Raw genomic sequence first — 22238 nt, 5'->3', positions numbered from 1 at the left:
AAAAGTATCCAAAAAAGAAAGTGGAGCAAAAGGTTCAGCAAAGAGTGCTAAAAGTAAACGGGCACCAAAAGAAAAGAAAGCCACAACTACATCATTGGCAGCCAAAAAGCCTAAAGCAAAAAAAGCGACTCCATCATCATCAACTGCTGCTAAAAAAGTTACTGCAAAATCATCAGCGGCATCAAAAAAAGCACCAGTTAAAGCAAAACCAGCAAAAAGTACAAAATCCGCTGCCAAAAGTAGCCCTGCTCGTAAACCGAAAGCACCAAAAGCTAAGAAAGCTTCTGTTGCCAAATCATCTCCTACAAAAATTAAAAAAGCAGCACCAAAAAAGAAATGATCTGTTACTTTAATAATATATTGAAATATTTCATTATTTTTGCTAAAAAATGAAAATAACATAGGCCTTAATACAGGCCACAAATTAATATTTGATAAGAGTAAATTATTTTTTGTATAAATATTTTATAAAATAATAGTTAAGAAACATTTGCCACAGTCAGTACCACGGATGGGTGGCCACTTGAGAATACTGTGTGCGGTTGCATTTTTATTTAAAATATATGGTATAATAAATAAGTATATATTTAAATTGATTACTTCATTGAAAATTTTAATAATATACTTTAATATTAATGATATTTATGAAAAATATATATTTGTAAAAATTTTCATTTATTACTGGCAACAGCCATACCACGTTGAAAACACCGGTTCTCGTCCGATCACCGAAGTTAAGCAACATTGGGCACAGTCAGTACTTGGATGGGTGACCGCTTGGGAACACTGTGTGCGGTTGCCTTTTTATATTAAAAATATAAATTATTTTTCTTCTTTTCTTTTTTTTTACACACCATATATAAATATATGTTATTTAGAAATGTAAACCTTTTATATTATTCGTCAACAAATAAATATTATTTTTTGTATAAAATTTTATTGCATTTATAACTCATATCATGGTTACTTTAAAGCGAGAAGTTTTTTTAATATTTCAAATGAATATAAAATAATATAAATTTTATGAAATTTATTTATTTTTAGAAATAGCAATCGCTTATAATTATAACAAAATTTTAATAATGTTTAATTTTATTTCAATAATTTATATATATATATATATATATATTTTTTAATAAAAATAATATACTCTTATTTAATAATATATGTTGGTCCTATATATAGGACCGAAAATATTTCTTATTTGTTTTTTTTTTTTTTAAATTGTCATTTAAAACGCTTATGCACGTTCTCCACGAATACGTCTTGCCAATTGTATATCCTTAGGCATAATTGTAACACGCTTTGCATGAATTGCGCATAAATTGGTATCTTCAAATAAACCTACTAAATAGGCTTCACTAGCTTCTTGTAATGCCATAACAGCTGAACTTTGGAAACGTAAATCGGTTTTAAAATCTTGTGCAATTTCACGTACTAAACGTTGGAATGGTAATTTACGAATTAACAATTCAGTACTTTTTTGATAACGACGAATTTCTCGTAAAGCTACTGTACCAGGACGATATCTGTGTGGTTTTTTTACTCCACCAGTTGCTGGTGCACTTTTACGTGCAGCTTTCGTTGCTAATTGTTTTCTTGGTGCTTTACCACCAGTTGATTTACGTGCAGTTTGCTTGGTTCTAGCCATTTTCAAATAATAATGTTTTTACAAAAAAACACACAATTTTAAAAATTATATTCGACAATTTGATACTACAAAGTCAAATGTTTAAATGCGAAATAAATGTGTTGTATTTATATTTATATGAAATTTCAAAATTTTTGTTGTCATATCCTATTGGATAGCTATCAGAGTATGGACTAATCAAATTGTATAGGCGTGGCTTAAAAAATCTTTAATGCTTTATATAAAAAGGCACAATTGTACCGGCGCTCACATACATTACAATACTTGTGAGGTTAACACACGTGTTATCCGTTCGTTAAAATATTGTAAATAATTTTTTATTAAAATGACTGGCAGAGGAAAAGGTGGAAAGGGTCTTGGAAAAGGGGGTGCAAAACGTCATAGAAAAGTTTTGCGTGATAATATCCAAGGTATTACAAAACCTGCAATTCGTCGTTTAGCACGACGAGGTGGAGTAAAACGTATCTCTGGTTTAATTTATGAAGAAACACGTGGTGTACTTAAAGTATTCCTTGAAAATGTTATTCGGGATGCTGTTACATATACTGAACACGCAAAACGTAAAACAGTTACAGCTATGGATGTTGTATATGCATTAAAACGACAAGGTCGTACTTTGTATGGTTTTGGAGGTTAAGAAAATATAATAATTTACTTAAAATATTTAGTAAATTTATTAAAGAATATTTAATACATCCGATAAATTTAAACAGGCTTTCCTTTTTGGGAAGCCACTAATTTTATTTATATAAGAGTAAATAAATTTGTTAATAAATATAACATATTATATAATTTGTTTACAACAAATTATTTTGTTTATAACATACATTACCAAATATTTTTATTTATTTTTTTTTTTTTTATTGTAATATATCTGCAATAATAAATTATAATTTGTATATTATCTATTTTATTTTACAATAACTTATTGAATTTTTGAAAAAATTTTATTATAAATTAATATACTATTATATTTTTTATATATACAAGTTAAGAGTAACAAGTATCGATAGGAGATTATCGAATTTATAACTAATAAAACATTTCGCCTTAATCAAAGAAAATAAAGATTTTGCTATACCATTTTTTATACTTTCAATAAATAATTTATTATTAAATTTTTATTATTTCATTTATTTTTTAAAATTATTAAAAATATTTTTCTAATAATTATAAGCGTACATAAACAAGTAGTAAATGTAAAATGAAAATAATAAAGGTAATGTAATGCATTTGCATTACACTGATTTACGATATATATTCCGCGATATCCTTTATTATATTTAAAATTAATAATATTGATATACTAATAATAGATATATTCAAGCTATTAATATATAAAATTTTATATTAAATATGATATTAATAATTGTTTATTTTATTTTTTTGTATATATAAAAATAATTTACTCTTATTTAAAAAATTTGATGGCTCTCTTAAAAAGAGAGCCATTTTTATATGTTGATGTATTTTTATGTTATCAATTAAATAATATTTTCGATTTATTTATTTTGAACTTGTATATTTTGTAACAGCTTTAGTACCTTCACTAACAGCGTGCTTTGCCAATTCACCAGGTAATAATAATCGAACTGCGGTTTGAATTTCCCGACTTGTGATTGTTGAACGTTTATTATAATGTGCTAAACGTGATGCTTCAGCAGCAATACGTTCAAAAATATCATTAACAAAACTGTTCATGATACTCATAGCTTTACTAGAGATACCAGTATCAGGATGCACTTGTTTTAATACTTTGTAAATGTAAATTGCATATGATTCCTTGCGCTTCCTCTTCTTTTTCTTATCACTCTTTGATATATTTTTTTGAGCTTTGCCAGCTTTTTTTGCTGCTTTTCCACTTGTTTTTGGTGGCATTGTTACAAACAATTAATATACACAGATAGTTACAGAACACCAGTCAGTATATGTATGAGCGTGTCGTGTATACAACTAGCGTATTATATACGCGAAGATGGATATAACAATAAAAATGAATACTACTCTCTGATTGGCTAAAAATAATACTATAAGGTGATTGGTTTATTTTTAAAGTTTTATATTTTATAAATATTATAAATTAAAATACCCAAATAACATTTTAAACATTTATGTTACAATCCCCGTAACGTACACATCTGTGTGATTATATTTACAAAAAAAAATATTAATTAAATAAATTTATTCGCTATGTCTGGACGAGGTAAAGGTGGTAAAGTAAAGGGAAAGGCAAAGTCAAGATCAAGCCGAGCAGGATTACAATTTCCTGTTGGAAGAATTCACAGATTATTACGAAAAGGAAATTATGCTGAACGAGTAGGTGCTGGTGCCCCAGTATATTTGGCTGCTGTTATGGAATATTTGGCTGCAGAAGTTCTCGAGTTAGCTGGTAATGCTGCCCGTGATAACAAAAAAACACGTATCATTCCACGTCATTTACAATTGGCAATTCGTAATGATGAAGAATTAAATAAATTATTATCTGGTGTAACAATTGCTCAAGGTGGTGTATTACCAAACATTCAAGCAGTGTTATTACCAAAGAAAACTGAAAAGAAAGCATAAATTAAAAACATTGCATTAATTTTTATAATAATAATACATCGATCATAGGCCTTTTAATAAAAGGCCACAAATTTATTTAAAATAAGAGTAAAAATTATTTTTATAAATAATATATTATAATATTTTTTTAAAGAATCAATTTAAATAATTATAAATTAATGATTCTTTTTTTTTTTTTTCTTTTTTTATATGTTATTATGGAAATAATTCATCATATTATGATGACATTTAGGTAACATATTATAAGAATATTCATAAAATATTATCAAAATAATATTGTATTATGATGATATTTAGACAAAATATTATAAGAATATACACAAAATATTATCAAAATAATATCATTAGATAACAAAACTGTTCATGATACTCATACCTTTACTAGAGATAAAAGTATCAGGATGCACTTGTATTAATACATATTATCACAACATCACAAAATATTTTTTAAAAGGAAAAATTTTTTTAAAATTATTATAAAATTTGATTGAATTAAATTTCAATTTATTTTTTTAATAATTAAAGAAAAAAAAAAAACAAAGCATATAAACTTTCTATTGAAAATGTTATTTTAAACTAGATGGCCAAGTGAACTTCGTTACACAAACAATATATGACGTATTCGTTATTTAAATAATCAGTATCCTTTGATATTATATCAATACGTTACTCTCTTCTTTTGATACATATTAATAAAATTTCAATTTATAAGATTTTATGTCAATTATATAAATAATATTATAAATTTTCTAAATACATAAGTTAAGTAACAAAAAATTTGAATAACAAGATAAATTTATATATTATGTTTTAATACTCGATACTATAATATATCGCATCCGTTACCAATTATTCGGTATCCTTTGATTTATACACAGAATGAACTAAAAATATATATCAAATTTATTTTATTTATTTATATATTTAATATTATTATTATTATTTTATATTACAAAGTTTCTTAACGAAGCTTACAATGATTTCTCATATCGTACTTAACAAAATTATTTAGATCATATAAAATTTAAATTGTTAAAAAATTTGTATATTTATTATTATTATTATTTATTTTTATTAAAATTACATAACATAAAATTAATAATATTTTAATAATTATATAAATTAATTCTTATTTAAAATAATCTTATATTAATCTCAACAAATACTCTAATAATATATTTTGTCATAAATTTTTTTATATTTAAAATAAATATTATAATATATAAATACTTATATCAGTATAAAATTTCTTTATATAATTATGAAAAAATTAATTTAATAGTTAATTATTGATATTAATGCATAAATAAAAGTATTTTCTAATGAAATATATTTTGTCAATGTTCGATTAACACATTTCATAATAATACGTTTTCATTATTGACAAAAAAAGTTTTTCTAAAAATGAAATCTTATACTATAATATATATATTTATATATTAAATTTTTTAATTATTTATATACTAATAATTTATAATAAATCGATATTAAATAAAAAATAAAAATATATACTTTTTAAGTTTACCTTAAAAATATTATTGTTTTGTATGATTGAAATAATTAATATTAAACTATGTTTATTAATAATTGTTAATAAAAAAATTAAATATATTTTAATTTATAAAATAAATATTATTATTAAATTTATAATTTATTATTTTATATATTATAGAAATTGAAAAAATAAATCATGTTTACTACGACAGTAAATTAGAAATACTATTTAATTTTTATGTGTTTTCTACATGGTACTTTGACTTACATAGGGACTTATATTATTGTGAATAATGATATAATTGAAAACCTTTATTTTTTATTTGATAGAATTATTATATTTTATCATTTAAATATTTATAATAAATACATTATTTTTATAAAGTAAAAAAATATGGCCGAAGAAAATTCTACAGCTGTTGCAGCAACTGCGGTTACTGCTGCTTCTACAACACCAACAAAAAAAGCAACAGCTTCTGGTGCTAAACGTACAAAACAACATTCAAAACCAACACATCCACGTACATCAGAAATGGTTGTTAACGCAATTAAAAATTTAAAAGAACGTGGTGGTTCATCATTACAAGCAATTAAAAAATATTTAGCTGCAAATTATAAAGTGGATTCTGATAAAATTTCACCATTTATTAAAAAATATTTAAAAGCTGCTGTAACTGAGGGAGCCTTGGTACAAACTAAAGGTAAAGGTGCATCTGGTTCATTCAAATTGGCTGCTTCCGCTTCATCTAATTCTTCAGCTAAATCAAAAGTATCCAAAAAAGAAAGTGGAGCAAAAGGTTCAGCAAAGAGTGCTAAAAGTAAACGGGCACCAAAAGAAAAGAAAGCCACAACTACATCATTGGCAGCCAAAAAGCCTAAAGCAAAAAAAGCGACTCCATCATCATCAACTGCTGCTAAAAAAGTTACTGCAAAATCATCAGCGGCATCAAAAAAAGCACCAGTTAAAGCAAAACCAGCAAAAAGTACAAAATCCGCTGCCAAAAGTAGCCCTGCTCGTAAACCGAAAGCACCAAAAGCTAAGAAAGCTTCTGTTGCCAAATCATCTCCTACAAAAATTAAAAAAGCAGCACCAAAAAAGAAATGATCTGTTACTTTAATAATATATTGAAATATTTCATTATTTTTGCTAAAAAATGAAAATAACATAGGCCTTAATACAGGCCACAAATTAATATTTGATAAGAGTAAATTATTTTTTGTATAAATATTTTATAAAATAATAGTTAAGAAACATTTGCCACAGTCAGTACCACGGATGGGTGGCCACTTGAGAATACTGTGTGCGGTTGCATTTTTATTTAAAATATATGGTATAATAAATAAGTATATATTTAAATTGATTACTTCATTGAAAATTTTAATAATATACTTTAATATTAATGATATTTATGAAAAATATATATTTGTAAAAATTTTCATTTATTACTGGCAACAGCCATACCACGTTGAAAACACCGGTTCTCGTGAAAACACCAGTCTCACACAGTCAGTTGAACTGAACGGACGTGCTTGTGCGTTGTATGCTTGTGCATACAATATCATATAACACAACAGTAGTGAGACAACTCAAGGTCACAACAACAGTGAGTGAACAAGTAAACAAAGTGTGTGTGTGTATGTGTGTTCAACATGCTAACGCATGGTAAATGTTAGTGTATACCACACAACTATTTTTTAAATATACGAGTGTATCACATAAACACAGTGAATAATTTAGTGTTAAAACAAAAACAATTGATCAAACACTTAGAACAATATAATAATTTTAAAATAATTAAAATTCGACCGCACAAGCGTAACCATAATTTAAAAATACTAAACAAAAAATTAACAGAAGTGACACAAAAAATACAACAAAATCGTGCAGTAAAAAAAATAAAATTTGGAAATGATGAGACTGATGTCTCATCATTTCTAACAATAACAAAAAATATGCCAAATAACTATACAAATAAAAGCCAAGAAATGGAAATTGAAACTCAACAATCAAAATTAACTGGTCTGTTCAGTTGCTTTCAAGGAAGTACAGTCTACAATATACCCACAAATAATCGTTTTTCACCAATACAACCAATACAAACACCTTCAAATGAATCGAATCCAAATGAAAATGAGGAAACGGGTGACAATCAGAACGAAGAAACAAATGAACAAACACCAAATCAAAATAATAAAAAATTAAAATCGCCACCACCTATCGTCTTCATCAAACAGTCACAGATCATAAAAGGTTCACTGAAACCATTAAAACAACTGTAAAAAATGGCTTTCACATTAAATATAATAAACAAAATACAAATCTATTCATTCACGACCGAAATGAATACGAACACTACCTTCTCGATTTAGCAAAAGAAGAAGGAAAAATAGCATACCATACTTACACGAGTAAGGACGAAAAGCATCATGCTTTTGTACTTGGCGGACTCCCTTCGAATACAGAAACAATGGACATAAAAATAGACATAGAAGAAAAATATAAAATAAATATTATAAACGTATACAAAATGAAAAACACGAGGCGTCCACTATTCCTAGTCATCACGGACAACTCCATTACACTTAAATACTTGGAAGCAAATATCAAGTATGTGTACCACACTAGAATTGATTGGACCAAACATTACAACACAAAACAAATAATACAATGTCATCGGTGCCAGCAATGGGGGCACGCCACAACCAACTGCAAGGCCCCCCCCGCATGCCTCAAGTGCGCGGAAGCGCATTGGACCCGAGAGTGCCAAAAATTCCCAATTAGGCTTGAAGAAAATCTAACAAAACTAAAATGTGTCAACTGCAAAGGTAATCATCCGGCCAATTCCACCAAATGTCCGGAATACATAAAAAAAATAGAACAAATGCAAAAACGTCAGGCCAATCTAGCCACATCCTCAAGAGGACCGGCAAAAACTGGAAGATACATCTCAGCCCCGATGCCATCAATTAATCCATGGAACAATGGTAAACCCTCAACAACTAATCAAAACCCCTCACCCCCCCCACAACAACAACAAGCAACGACAAACAACACGCCATTCAACAATCTGGTAAGTGAGTTTGACGAATTAGGCACATATATCGATTTAAATAAAATGTTAAACGCAGTGCATCAACTCAATGCACTGCTCAAAACTTGTACAAACGAACTACAAAAATTCAAAGTATTCTTTGATTTTTGCCAAAACAACTTCAAATAAAATGGCAACTAAATGCATGACCTGGAACGCCAACGGCCTAAGGCCAAAAATGACAGAACTTAGAGCCTTTATAGTAGACGAAAACATAGACATAGCAATAATAACAGAGACGAAACTTACTCACAAAGACACACCAAAAATTAAAAATTACTCAATAATACGAAACGATCGCGCAACGCATGGAGGGGGAGTAGCTATTATTATCAAAAACACAATACCATACAAAAAAACTAATCTATCAAGCTCACTAACAATAGAAGCAGTAGGATTAAAACTGGAAAACAAACTTAACATTATTGCTGTGTATAACAGCCCAAAAAACAAATTCACCACCCAAGACCTAGACATCCTCACGTCTGTCGGAGACAAGATACTAATAACAGGAGACCTCAATGCCAGACATGTGTCCTGGAAAAACCACATTAACAATGCCAACGGACTTACTCTACATGAATACACAAAAAACAACAACATCATAATCCTGCACACCAAAGAACCCACCCACTACCCCACAAACAATTCCACTCCAACCTACATAGACCTTTTACTCAACAAAAACCTTACAAACATATCTGAACCAATTTCTACACCCGCTTTAAACTCAGATCATAACCCAATTCTATTTGAAATCTACGGAACATACAAACAAAAGACAAAACATATCATAACATCTTACAAATCCACTGACTGGGTAAAATATAAAAAGGAACTCGACAAAAAAATCACAATAAACAAAAACATTGACTCCCCTGACAAAATAGACGACGAAATTAAAAAACTAACGGACGCACTTAAACAGACCAAGAAAGACAACACACAAAGACTAATTGTAAACCCCTACAAAAACGACCTAAACGACGAAATTAAAAATCTGATCAAAGACCGCAACTCACTTAGAAAACAGCAACAAAAAACCAGAAACCCAGGACTAAAAAATGAAATTAACAAACTTAACCGAACAATAAAAAACGAAATTCATAAATTACTCAACACAAAATGGCAAAAAAAGCTCCTGGAAATAACACCAAAAGATAACTCACTATGGCAAATGACAAAAATACTTAGAAAATCAAAAAAACCAATACCTTCACTAACTTACAACAACGACACGTACTACACGGACAAAGACAAAGCTGACCTAATTGGAAATACCCTTGAATCAATCCAGTCAAATCCTCTCCAATCCCCCATTCAAGAAGAAGTAGACCACACCCTAAAATCATTCAATCATGATCAAAAAACACTAAACCCCAGAGCAAAATTCAAAATCCACACCACTCCCAAAGAAATAAGATCCATAATTAAAACCTTACCCAACAACAAATCCCCAGGACCTGATGACATAGACTACAAACAAATAAAAAATTTAACAAACAAAACAATTGTACAATTAATGCACATAATAAACGCCATATTGATCACAGGTTACTACCCAGATCAGTGGAAAATAGCGACAGTAATCCCCATACACAAACCCAAGAAGGACCATACTAACCCCAGCAACTACAGACCAATAAGCCTCCTTAGTACACTGTCAAAGCTGACGGAAAGGATAATCCTTGCCAGAATAAAATCCTTTGAATCAAAAAATGCGGTAATTATAGATGAACAGTTCGGATTCAGACCTGGACACAGCACCGCCATGCAGACGGCTAGGATTGCCTTTTCGATAAAAGAACAATTCAAAAAACACAAAGTTACGTCAGTATGTTTACTAGACATTGAGAAGGCATTCGACACCGTCTGGCAGGACGGAGTTATATATAAATTAATCAACTACAAATTTCCTGCATACCTAATACTATTAATCAAAAACTACTTACATAACAGGAAATTTGTAGTCAAAATCAACAACACTGTATCAGACATTAAATTCTCCAGAGCAGGAGTACCGCAAGGGAGTGTACTCGGACCTGTCATCTTTAATTACTACATTAATGATATCCCAAAATTCCCCAAAACCCAACTGGCCATCTACGCAGATGATACAGCAATATTCACGCACTCATTTAACGCGCAGGTGGCCACATCCCAAACCCAAATCCATCTAAACCTAATACTTGACTTTGCTCAGAAATGGAAGATCAAATTGAATAATGATAAAACCGAACACATCATATTTGCAAGGAAATTTAATGACACCAGGGTCACTACTCCAATTTCAATCAACAAAACAAAAATAACAATAAAAAATGAAGTAAAGTACTTAGGAGTCATTTTCGATAAAAAACTTTACTTCAAAAGTCACATAAAAAACATTTCTGACAAAGTCAACAACTCCATCCGAACCCTCTATCCACTTTTAAACAAAAATAGTCCTATGTCCAGACAAAATAAAAAACTGTTATACACGACAATCATTCGGCCAATAATCAGCTACGCCTCCCCTGTGTGGAGTTATGATGCTTCGTCTACGACTAAAAACAAAATACAAAGACTCCAAAACAGATGCTTAAGACTAATTTTAAACACAGACAGATACACCCCAATAAACATGTTACACTACCTTACTGAAATTCCAACTATCGAAGAATACTTTGAACAACTAAAACATAAGTTCTACACTTACAGTATAGAAAATAGCAAACTAACAAGACACCTATCAAACAAGTGCGTCAATCTCACTTAACCATCTAAAAACACAAAATTAAAAACACACATGTATAAATAATAAAAACAAAATTCAAATAAAAATTACCAAAACCACCTATCAAAAATCCTAATACCACATCCCCAAAATGATAAACAGGTTTTTCCTCTCCTTTTCCTGTATCCTGAATCAAAACACAAAACCAAAAATCTCACTTGTAATAGACATTATCTCTTGCAACATTAATTTTCTAAAATTACCTTGTAATAAAAATAGCAAATTAGAGGATGAAAGCTTAACCAAGCTAATAACCTCCATACATTATATATGAATATTTTGAAATATTTACTTGCATTGTAAATTATATGTATATATTTTTGAATTAATAAAGATTTTATTAAATGTTAAAAAAAAAAATGGTTCTCGTCCGATCACCGAAGTTAAGCAACATTGGGCACAGTCAGTACTTGGATGGGTGACCGCTTGGGAACACTGTGTGCGGTTGCCTTTTTATATTAAAAATATAAATTATTTTTCTTCTTTTCTTTTTTTTTACACACCATATATAAATATATGTTATTTAGAAATGTAAACCTTTTATATTATTCGTCAACAAATAAATATTATTTTTTGTATAAAATTTTATTGCATTTATAACTCATATCATGGTTACTTTAAAGCGAGAAGTTTTTTTAATATTTCAAATGAATATAAAATAATATAAATTTTATGAAATTTATTTATTTTTAGAAATAGCAATCGCTTATAATTATAACAAAATTTTAATAATGTTTAATTTTATTTCAATAATTTATATATATATATATATATATATTTTTTAATAAAAATAATATACTCTTATTTAATAATATATGTTGGTCCTATATATAGGACCGAAAATATTTCTTATTTGTTTTTTTTTTTTTTAAATTGTCATTTAAAACGCTTATGCACGTTCTCCACGAATACGTCTTGCCAATTGTATATCCTTAGGCATAATTGTAACACGCTTTGCATGAATTGCGCATAAATTGGTATCTTCAAATAAACCTACTAAATAGGCTTCACTAGCTTCTTGTAATGCCATAACAGCTGAACTTTGGAAACGTAAATCGGTTTTAAAATCTTGTGCAATTTCACGTACTAAACGTTGGAATGGTAATTTACGAATTAACAATTCAGTACTTTTTTGATAACGACGAATTTCTCGTAAAGCTACTGTACCAGGACGATATCTGTGTGGTTTTTTTACTCCACCAGTTGCTGGTGCACTTTTACGTGCAGCTTTCGTTGCTAATTGTTTTCTTGGTGCTTTACCACCAGTTGATTTACGTGCAGTTTGCTTGGTTCTAGCCATTTTCAAATAATAATGTTTTTACAAAAAAACACACAATTTTAAAAATTATATTCGACAATTTGATACTACAAAGTCAAATGTTTAAATGCGAAATAAATGTGTTGTATTTATATTTATATGAAATTTCAAAATTTTTGTTGTCATATCCTATTGGATAGCTATCAGAGTATGGACTAATCAAATTGTATAGGCGTGGCTTAAAAAATCTTTAATGCTTTATATAAAAAGGCACAATTGTACCGGCGCTCACATACATTACAATACTTGTGAGGTTAACACACGTGTTATCCGTTCGTTAAAATATTGTAAATAATTTTTTATTAAAATGACTGGCAGAGGAAAAGGTGGAAAGGGTCTTGGAAAAGGGGGTGCAAAACGTCATAGAAAAGTTTTGCGTGATAATATCCAAGGTATTACAAAACCTGCAATTCGTCGTTTAGCACGACGAGGTGGAGTAAAACGTATCTCTGGTTTAATTTATGAAGAAACACGTGGTGTACTTAAAGTATTCCTTGAAAATGTTATTCGGGATGCTGTTACATATACTGAACACGCAAAACGTAAAACAGTTACAGCTATGGATGTTGTATATGCATTAAAACGACAAGGTCGTACTTTGTATGGTTTTGGAGGTTAAGAAAATATAATAATTTGCTTAAAATATTTAGTAAATTTATTAAAGAATATTTAATACATCCGATAAATTTAAACAGGCTTTCCTTTTTGGGAAGCCACTAATTTTATTTATATAAGAGTAAATAAATTTGTTAATAAATATAACATATTATATAATTTGTTTACAACAAATTATTTTGTTTATAACATACATTACCAAATATTTTTATTTATTTTTTTTTTTTTTATTGTAATATATCTGCAATAATAAATTATAATTTGTATATTATCTATTTTATTTTACAATAACTTATTGAATTTTTGAAAAAATTTTATTATAAATTAATATACTATTATATTTTTTATATATACAAGTTAAGAGTAACAAGTATCGATAGGAGATTATCGAATTTATAACTAATAAAACATTTCGCCTTAATCAAAGAAAATAAAGATTTTGCTATACCATTTTTTATACTTTCAATAAATAATTTATTATTAAATTTTTATTATTTCATTTATTTTTTAAAATTATTAAAAATATTTTTCTAATAATTATAAGCGTACATAAACAAGTAGTAAATGTAAAATGAAAATAATAAAGGTAATGTAATGCATTTGCATTACACTGATTTACGATATATATTCCGCGATATCCTTTATTATATTTAAAATTAATAATATTGATATACTAATAATAGATATATTCAAGCTATTAATATATAAAATTTTATATTAAATATGATATTAATAATTGTTTATTTTATTTTTTTGTATATATAAAAATAATTTACTCTTATTTAAAAAATTTGATGGCTCTCTTAAAAAGAGAGCCGTTTTTATATGTTGATGTATTTTTATGTTATCAATTAAATAATATTTTCGATTTATTTATTTTGAACTTGTATATTTTGTAACAGCTTTAGTACCTTCACTAACAGCGTGCTTTGCCAATTCACCAGGTAATAATAATCGAACTGCGGTTTGAATTTCCCGACTTGTGATTGTTGAACGTTTATTATAATGTGCTAAACGTGATGCTTCAGCAGCAATACGTTCAAAAATATCATTAACAAAACTGTTCATGATACTCATAGCTTTACTAGAGATACCAGTATCAGGATGCACTTGTTTTAATACTTTGTAAATGTAAATTGCATATGATTCCTTGCGCTTCCTCTTCTTTTTCTTATCACTCTTTGATATATTTTTTTGAGCTTTGCCAGCTTTTTTTGCTGCTTTTCCACTTGTTTTTGGTGGCATTGTTACAAACAATTAATATACACAGATAGTTACAGAACACCAGTCAGTATATGTATGAGCGTGTCGTGTATACAACTAGCGTATTATATACGCGAAGATGGATATAACAATAAAAATGAATACTACTCTCTGATTGGCTAAAAATAATACTATAAGGTGATTGGTTTATTTTTAAAGTTTTATATTTTATAAATATTATAAATTAAAATACCCAAATAACATTTTAAACATTTATGTTACAATCCCCGTAACGTACACATCTGTGTGATTATATTTACAAAAAAAAATATTAATTAAATAAATTTATTCGCTATGTCTGGACGAGGTAAAGGTGGTAAAGTAAAGGGAAAGGCAAAGTCAAGATCAAGCCGAGCAGGATTACAATTTCCTGTTGGAAGAATTCACAGATTATTACGAAAAGGAAATTATGCTGAACGAGTAGGTGCTGGTGCCCCAGTATATTTGGCTGCTGTTATGGAATATTTGGCTGCAGAAGTTCTCGAGTTAGCTGGTAATGCTGCCCGTGATAACAAAAAAACACGTATCATTCCACGTCATTTACAATTGGCAATTCGTAATGATGAAGAATTAAATAAATTATTATCTGGTGTAACAATTGCTCAAGGTGGTGTATTACCAAACATTCAAGCAGTGTTATTACCAAAGAAAACTGAAAAGAAAGCATAAATTAAAAACATTGCATTAATTTTTATAATAATAATACATCGATCATAGGCCTTTTAATAAAAGGCCACAAATTTATTTAAAATAAGAGTAAAAATTATTTTTATAAATAATATATTATAATATTTTTTTAAAGAATCAATTTAAATAATTATAAATTAATGATTCTTTTTTTTTTTTTTTTTTTTTATATGTTATTATGGAAATAATTCATCATATTATGATGACATTTAGGTAACATATTATAAGAATATTCATAAAATATTATCAAAATAATATTGTATTATGATGATATTTAGACAAAATATTATAAGAATATACACAAAATATTATCAAAATAATATCATTAGATAACAAAACTGTTCATGATACTCATACCTTTACTAGAGATAAAAGTATCAGGATGCACTTGTATTAATACATATTATCACAACATCACAAAATATTTTTTAAAAGGAAAAATTTTTTTAAAATTATTATAAAATTTGATTGAATTAAATTTCAATTTATTTTTTTAATAATTAAAGAAAAAAAAAAAACAAAGCATATAAACTTTCTATTGAAAATGTTATTTTAAACTAGATGGCCAAGTGAACTTCGTTACACAAACAATATATGACGTATTCGTTATTTAAATAATCAGTATCCTTTGATATTATATCAATACGTTACTCTCTTCTTTTGATACATATTAATAAAATTTCAATTTATAAGATTTTATGTCAATTATATAAATACTATTATAAATTTTCTAAATACATAAGTTAAGTAACAAAAAATTTGAATAACAAGATAAATTTATATATTATGTTTTAATACTCGATACTATAATATATCGCATCCGTTACCAATTATTCGGTATCCTTTGATTTATACACAGAATGAACTAAAAATATATATCAAATTTATTTTATTTATTTATATATTTAATATTATTATTATTATTTTATATTACAAAGTTTCTTAACGAAGCTTACAATGATTTCTCATATCGTACTTAACAAAATTATTTAGATCATATAAAATTTAAATTGTTAAAAAATTTGTATATTTATTATTATTATTATTTATTTTTATTAAAATTACATAACATAAAATTAATAATATTTTAATAATTATATAAATTAATTCTTATTTAAAATAATCTTATATTAATCTCAACAAATACTCTAATAATATATTTTGTCATAAATTTTTTTATATTTAAAATAAATATTATAATATATAAATACTTATATCAGTATAAAATTTCTTTATATAATTATGAAAAAATTAATTTAATAGTTAATTATTGATATTAATGCATAAATAAAAGTATTTTCTAATGAAATATATTTTGTCAATGTTCGATTAACACATTTCATAATAATACGTTTTCATTATTGACAAAAAAAGTTTTTCTAAAAATGAAATCTTATACTATAATATATATATTTATATATTAAATTTTTTAATTATTTATATACTAATAATTTATAATAAATCGATATTAAATAAAAAATAAAAATATATACTTTTTAAGTTTACCTTAAAAATATTATTGTTTTGTATGATTGAAATAATTAATATTAAACTATGTTTATTAATAATTGTTAATAAAAAAATTAAATATATTTTAATTTATAAAATAAATATTATTATTAAATTTATAATTTATTATTTTATATATTATAGAAATTGAAAAAATAAATCATGTTTACTACGACAGTAAATTAGAAATACTATTTAATTTTTATGTGTTTTCTACATGGTACTTTGACTTACATAGGGACTTATATTATTGTGAATAATGATATAATTGAAAACCTTTATTTTTTATTTGATAGAATTATTATATTTTATCATTTAAATATTTATAATAAATACATTATTTTTATAAAGTAAAAAAATATGGCCGAAGAAAATTCTACAGCTGTTGCAGCAACTGCGGTTACTGCTGCTTCTACAACACCAACAAAAAAAGCAACAGCTTCTGGTGCTAAACGTACAAAACAACATTCAAAACCAACACATCCACGTACATCAGAAATGGTTGTTAACGCAATTAAAAATTTAAAAGAACGTGGTGGTTCATCATTACAAGCAATTAAAAAATATTTAGCTGCAAATTATAAAGTGGATTCTGATAAAATTTCACCATTTATTAAAAAATATTTAAAAGCTGCTGTAACTGAGGGAGCCTTGGTACAAACTAAAGGTAAAGGTGCATCTGGTTCATTCAAATTGGCTGCTTCCGCTTCATCTAATTCTTCAGCTAAATCAAAAGTATCCAAAAAAGAAAGTGGAGCAAAAGGTTCAGCAAAGAGTGCTAAAAGTAAACGGGCACCAAAAGAAAAGAAAGCCACAACTACATCATTGGCAGCCAAAAAGCCTAAAGCAAAAAAAGCGACTCCATCATCATCAACTGCTGCTAAAAAAGTTACTGCAAAATCATCAGCGGCATCAAAAAAAGCACCAGTTAAAGCAAAACCAGCAAAAAGTACAAAATCCGCTGCCAAAAGTAGCCCTGCTCGTAAACCGAAAGCACCAAAAGCTAAGAAAGCTTCTGTTGCCAAATCATCTCCTACAAAAATTAAAAAAGCAGCACCAAAAAAGAAATGATCTGTTACTTTAATAATATATTGAAATATTTCATTATTTTTGCTAAAAAATGAAAATAACATAGGCCTTAATACAGGCCACAAATTAATATTTGATAAGAGTAAATTATTTTTTGTATAAATATTTTATAAAATAATAGTTAAGAAACATTTGCCACAGTCAGTACCACGGATGGGTGGCCACTTGAGAATACTGTGTGCGGTTGCATTTTTATTTAAAATATATGGTATAATAAATAAGTATATATTTAAATTGATTACTTCATTGAAAATTTTAATAATATACTTTAATATTAATGATATTTATGAAAAATATATATTTGTAAAAATTTTCATTTATTACTGGCAACAGCCATACCACGTTGAAAACACCGGTTCTCGTCCGATCACCGAAGTTAAGCAACATTGGGCACAGTCAGTACTTGGATGGGTGACCGCTTGGGAACACTGTGTGCGGTTGCCTTTTTATATTAAAAATATAAATTATTTTTCTTCTTTTCTTTTTTTTTACACACCATATATAAATATATGTTATTTAGAAATGTAAACCTTTTATATTATTCGTCAACAAATAAATATTATTTTTTGTATAAAATTTTATTGCATTTATAACTCATATCATGGTTACTTTAAAGCGAGAAGTTTTTTTAATATTTCAAATGAATATAAAATAATATAAATTTTATGAAATTTATTTATTTTTAGAAATAGCAATCGCTTATAATTATAACAAAATTTTAATAATGTTTAATTTTATTTCAATAATTTATATATATATATATATATATATTTTTTAATAAAAATAATATACTCTTATTTAATAATATATGTTGGTCCTATATATAGGACCGAAAATATTTCTTATTTGTTTTTTTTTTTTTTAAATTGTCATTTAAAACGCTTATGCACGTTCTCCACGAATACGTCTTGCCAATTGTATATCCTTAGGCATAATTGTAACACGCTTTGCATGAATTGCGCATAAATTGGTATCTTCAAATAAACCTACTAAATAGGCTTCACTAGCTTCTTGTAATGCCATAACAGCTGAACTTTGGAAACGTAAATCGGTTTTAAAATCTTGTGCAATTTCACGTACTAAACGTTGGAATGGTAATTTACGAATTAACAATTCAGTACTTTTTTGATAACGACGAATTTCTCGTAAAGCTACTGTACCAGGACGATATCTGTGTGGTTTTTTTACTCCACCAGTTGCTGGTGCACTTTTACGTGCAGCTTTCGTTGCTAATTGTTTTCTTGGTGCTTTACCACCAGTTGATTTACGTGCAGTTTGCTTGGTTCTAGCCATTTTCAAATAATAATGTTTTTACAAAAAAACACACAATTTTAAAAATTATATTCGACAATTTGATACTACAAAGTCAAATGTTTAAATGCGAAATAAATGTGTTGTATTTATATTTATATGAAATTTCAAAATTTTTGTTGTCATATCCTATTGGATAGCTATCAGAGTATGGACTAATCAAATTGTATAGGCGTGGCTTAAAAAATCTTTAATGCTTTATATAAAAAGGCACAATTGTACCGGCGCTCACATACATTACAATACTTGTGAGGTTAACACACGTGTTATCCGTTCGTTAAAATATTGTAAATAATTTTTTATTAAAATGACTGGCAGAGGAAAAGGTGGAAAGGGTCTTGGAAAAGGGGGTGCAAAACGTCATAGAAAAGTTTTGCGTGATAATATCCAAGGTATTACAAAACCTGCAATTCGTCGTTTAGCACGACGAGGTGGAGTAAAACGTATCTCTGGTTTAATTTATGAAGAAACACGTGGTGTACTTAAAGTATTCCTTGAAAATGTTATTCGGGATGCTGTTACATATACTGAACACGCAAAACGTAAAACAGTTACAGCTATGGATGTTGTATATGCATTAAAACGACAATGTCGTACTTTGTATGGTTTTGGAGGTTAAGAAAATATAATAATTTACTTAAAATATTTAGTAAATTTATTAAAGAATATTTAATACATCCGATAAATTTAAACAGGCTTTCCTTTTTGGGAAGCCACTAATTTTATTTATATAAGAGTAAATAAATTTGTTAATAAATATAACATATTATATAATTTGTTTACAACAAATTATTTTGTTTATAACATACATTACCAAATATTTTTATTTATTTTTTTTTTTTTTATTGTAATATATCTGCAATAATAAATTATAATTTGTATATTATCTATTTTATTTTACAATAACTTATTGAATTTTTGAAAAAATTTTATTATAAATTAATATACTATTATATTTTTTATATATACAAGTTAAGAGTAACAAGTATCGATAGGAGATTATCGAATTTATAACTAATAAAACATTTCGCCTTAATCAAAGAAAATAAAGATTTTGCTATACCATTTTTTATACTTTCAATAAATAATTTATTATTAAATTTTTATTATTTCATTTATTTTTTAAAATTATTAAAAATATTTTTCTAATAATTATAAGCGTACATAAACAAGTAGTAAATGTAAAATGAAAATAATAAAGGTAATGTAATGCATTTGCATTACACTGATTTACGATATATATTCCGCGATATCCTTTATTATATTTAAAATTAATAATATTGATATACTAATAATAGATATATTCAAGCTATTAATATATAAAATTTTATATTAAATATGATATTAATAATTGTTTATTTTATTTTTTTGTATATATAAAAATAATTTACTCTTATTTAAAAAATTTGATGGCTCTCTTAAAAAGAGAGCCGTTTTTATATGTTGATGTATTTTTATGTTATCAATTAAATAATATTTTCGATTTATTTATTTTGAACTTGTATATTTTGTAACAGCTTTAGTACCTTCACTAACAGCGTGCTTTGCCAATTCACCAGGTAATAATAATCGAACTGCGGTTTGAATTTCCCGACTTGTGATTGTTGAACGTTTATTATAATGTGCTAAACGTGATGCTTCAGCAGCAATACGTTCAAAAATATCATTAACAAAACTGTTCATGATACTCATAGCTTTACTAGAGATACCAGTATCAGGATGCACTTGTTTTAATACTTTGTAAATGTAAATTGCATATGATTCCTTGCGCTTCCTCTTCTTTTTCTTATCACTCTTTGATATATTTTTTTGAGCTTTGCCAGCTTTTTTTGCTGCTTTTCCACTTGTTTTTGGTGGCATTGTTACAAACAATTAATATACACAGATAGTTACAGAACACCAGTCAGTATATGTATGAGCGTGTCGTGTATACAACTAGCGTATTATATACGCGAAGATGGATATAACAATAAAAATGAATACTACTCTCTGATTGGCTAAAAATAATACTATAAGGTGATTGGTTTATTTTTAAAGTTTTATATTTTATAAATATTATAAATTAAAATACCCAAATAACATTTTAAACATTTATGTTACAATCCCCGTAACGTACACATCTGTGTGATTATATTTACAAAAAAAAATATTAATTAAATAAATTTATTCGCTATGTCTGGACGAGGTAAAGGTGGTAAAGTAAAGGGAAAGGCAAAGTCAAGATCAAGCCGAGCAGGATTACAATTTCCTGTTGGAAGAATTCACAGATTATTACGAAAAGGAAATTATGCTGAACGAGTAGGTGCTGGTGCCCCAGTATATTTGGCTGCTGTTATGGAATATTTGGCTGCAGAAGTTCTCGAGTTAGCTGGTAATGCTGCCCGTGATAACAAAAAAACACGTATCATTCCACGTCATTTACAATTGGCAATTCGTAATGATGAAGAATTAAATAAATTATTATCTGGTGTAACAATTGCTCAAGGTGGTGTATTACCAAACATTCAAGCAGTGTTATTACCAAAGAAAACTGAAAAGAAAGCATAAATTAAAAACATTGCATTAATTTTTATAATAATAATACATCGATCATAGGCCTTTTAATAAAAGGCCACAAATTTATTTAAAATAAGAGTAAAAATTATTTTTATAAATAATATATTATAATATTTTTTTAAAGAATCAATTTAAATAATTATAAATTAATGATTCTTTTTTTTTTTTTTTTTTTTTTTATGTTATTATGGAAATAATTCATCATATTATGATGACATTTAGGTAACATATTATAAGAATATTCATAAAATATTATCAAAATAATATTGTATTATGATGATATTTAGACAAAATATTATAAGAATATACACA

At 26.9% G+C, this 22238-nt stretch overlaps 2 non-coding genes across 2 annotated transcripts; both read left to right on the top strand.

The window, feature by feature from the left end:
- Positions 1–683: 683 nt before the first annotated feature.
- LOC123304435 lies at positions 684–802 on the top strand. Its single transcript, XR_006536457.1, has one exon. It is a non-coding gene; the product is annotated as a 5S ribosomal RNA (ribosomal RNA).
- Positions 803–18384: 17582 nt separating this feature from the next.
- LOC123304434 lies at positions 18385–18503 on the top strand. Its single transcript, XR_006536456.1, has one exon. It is a non-coding gene; the product is annotated as a 5S ribosomal RNA (ribosomal RNA).
- The last annotated feature ends 3735 nt before the right edge of the window (positions 18504–22238 follow it).

The sequence above is a fragment of the Chrysoperla carnea genome, assembly GCF_905475395.1.
Source record: "Chrysoperla carnea chromosome X unlocalized genomic scaffold, inChrCarn1.1 SUPER_X_unloc_51, whole genome shotgun sequence".
Lineage (NCBI taxonomy): Eukaryota > Metazoa > Arthropoda > Insecta > Neuroptera > Chrysopidae > Chrysoperla > Chrysoperla carnea.
Note: the sequence above shows the minus strand (reverse complement) of the source record. Positions and strands in the feature narration are given on the sequence as shown.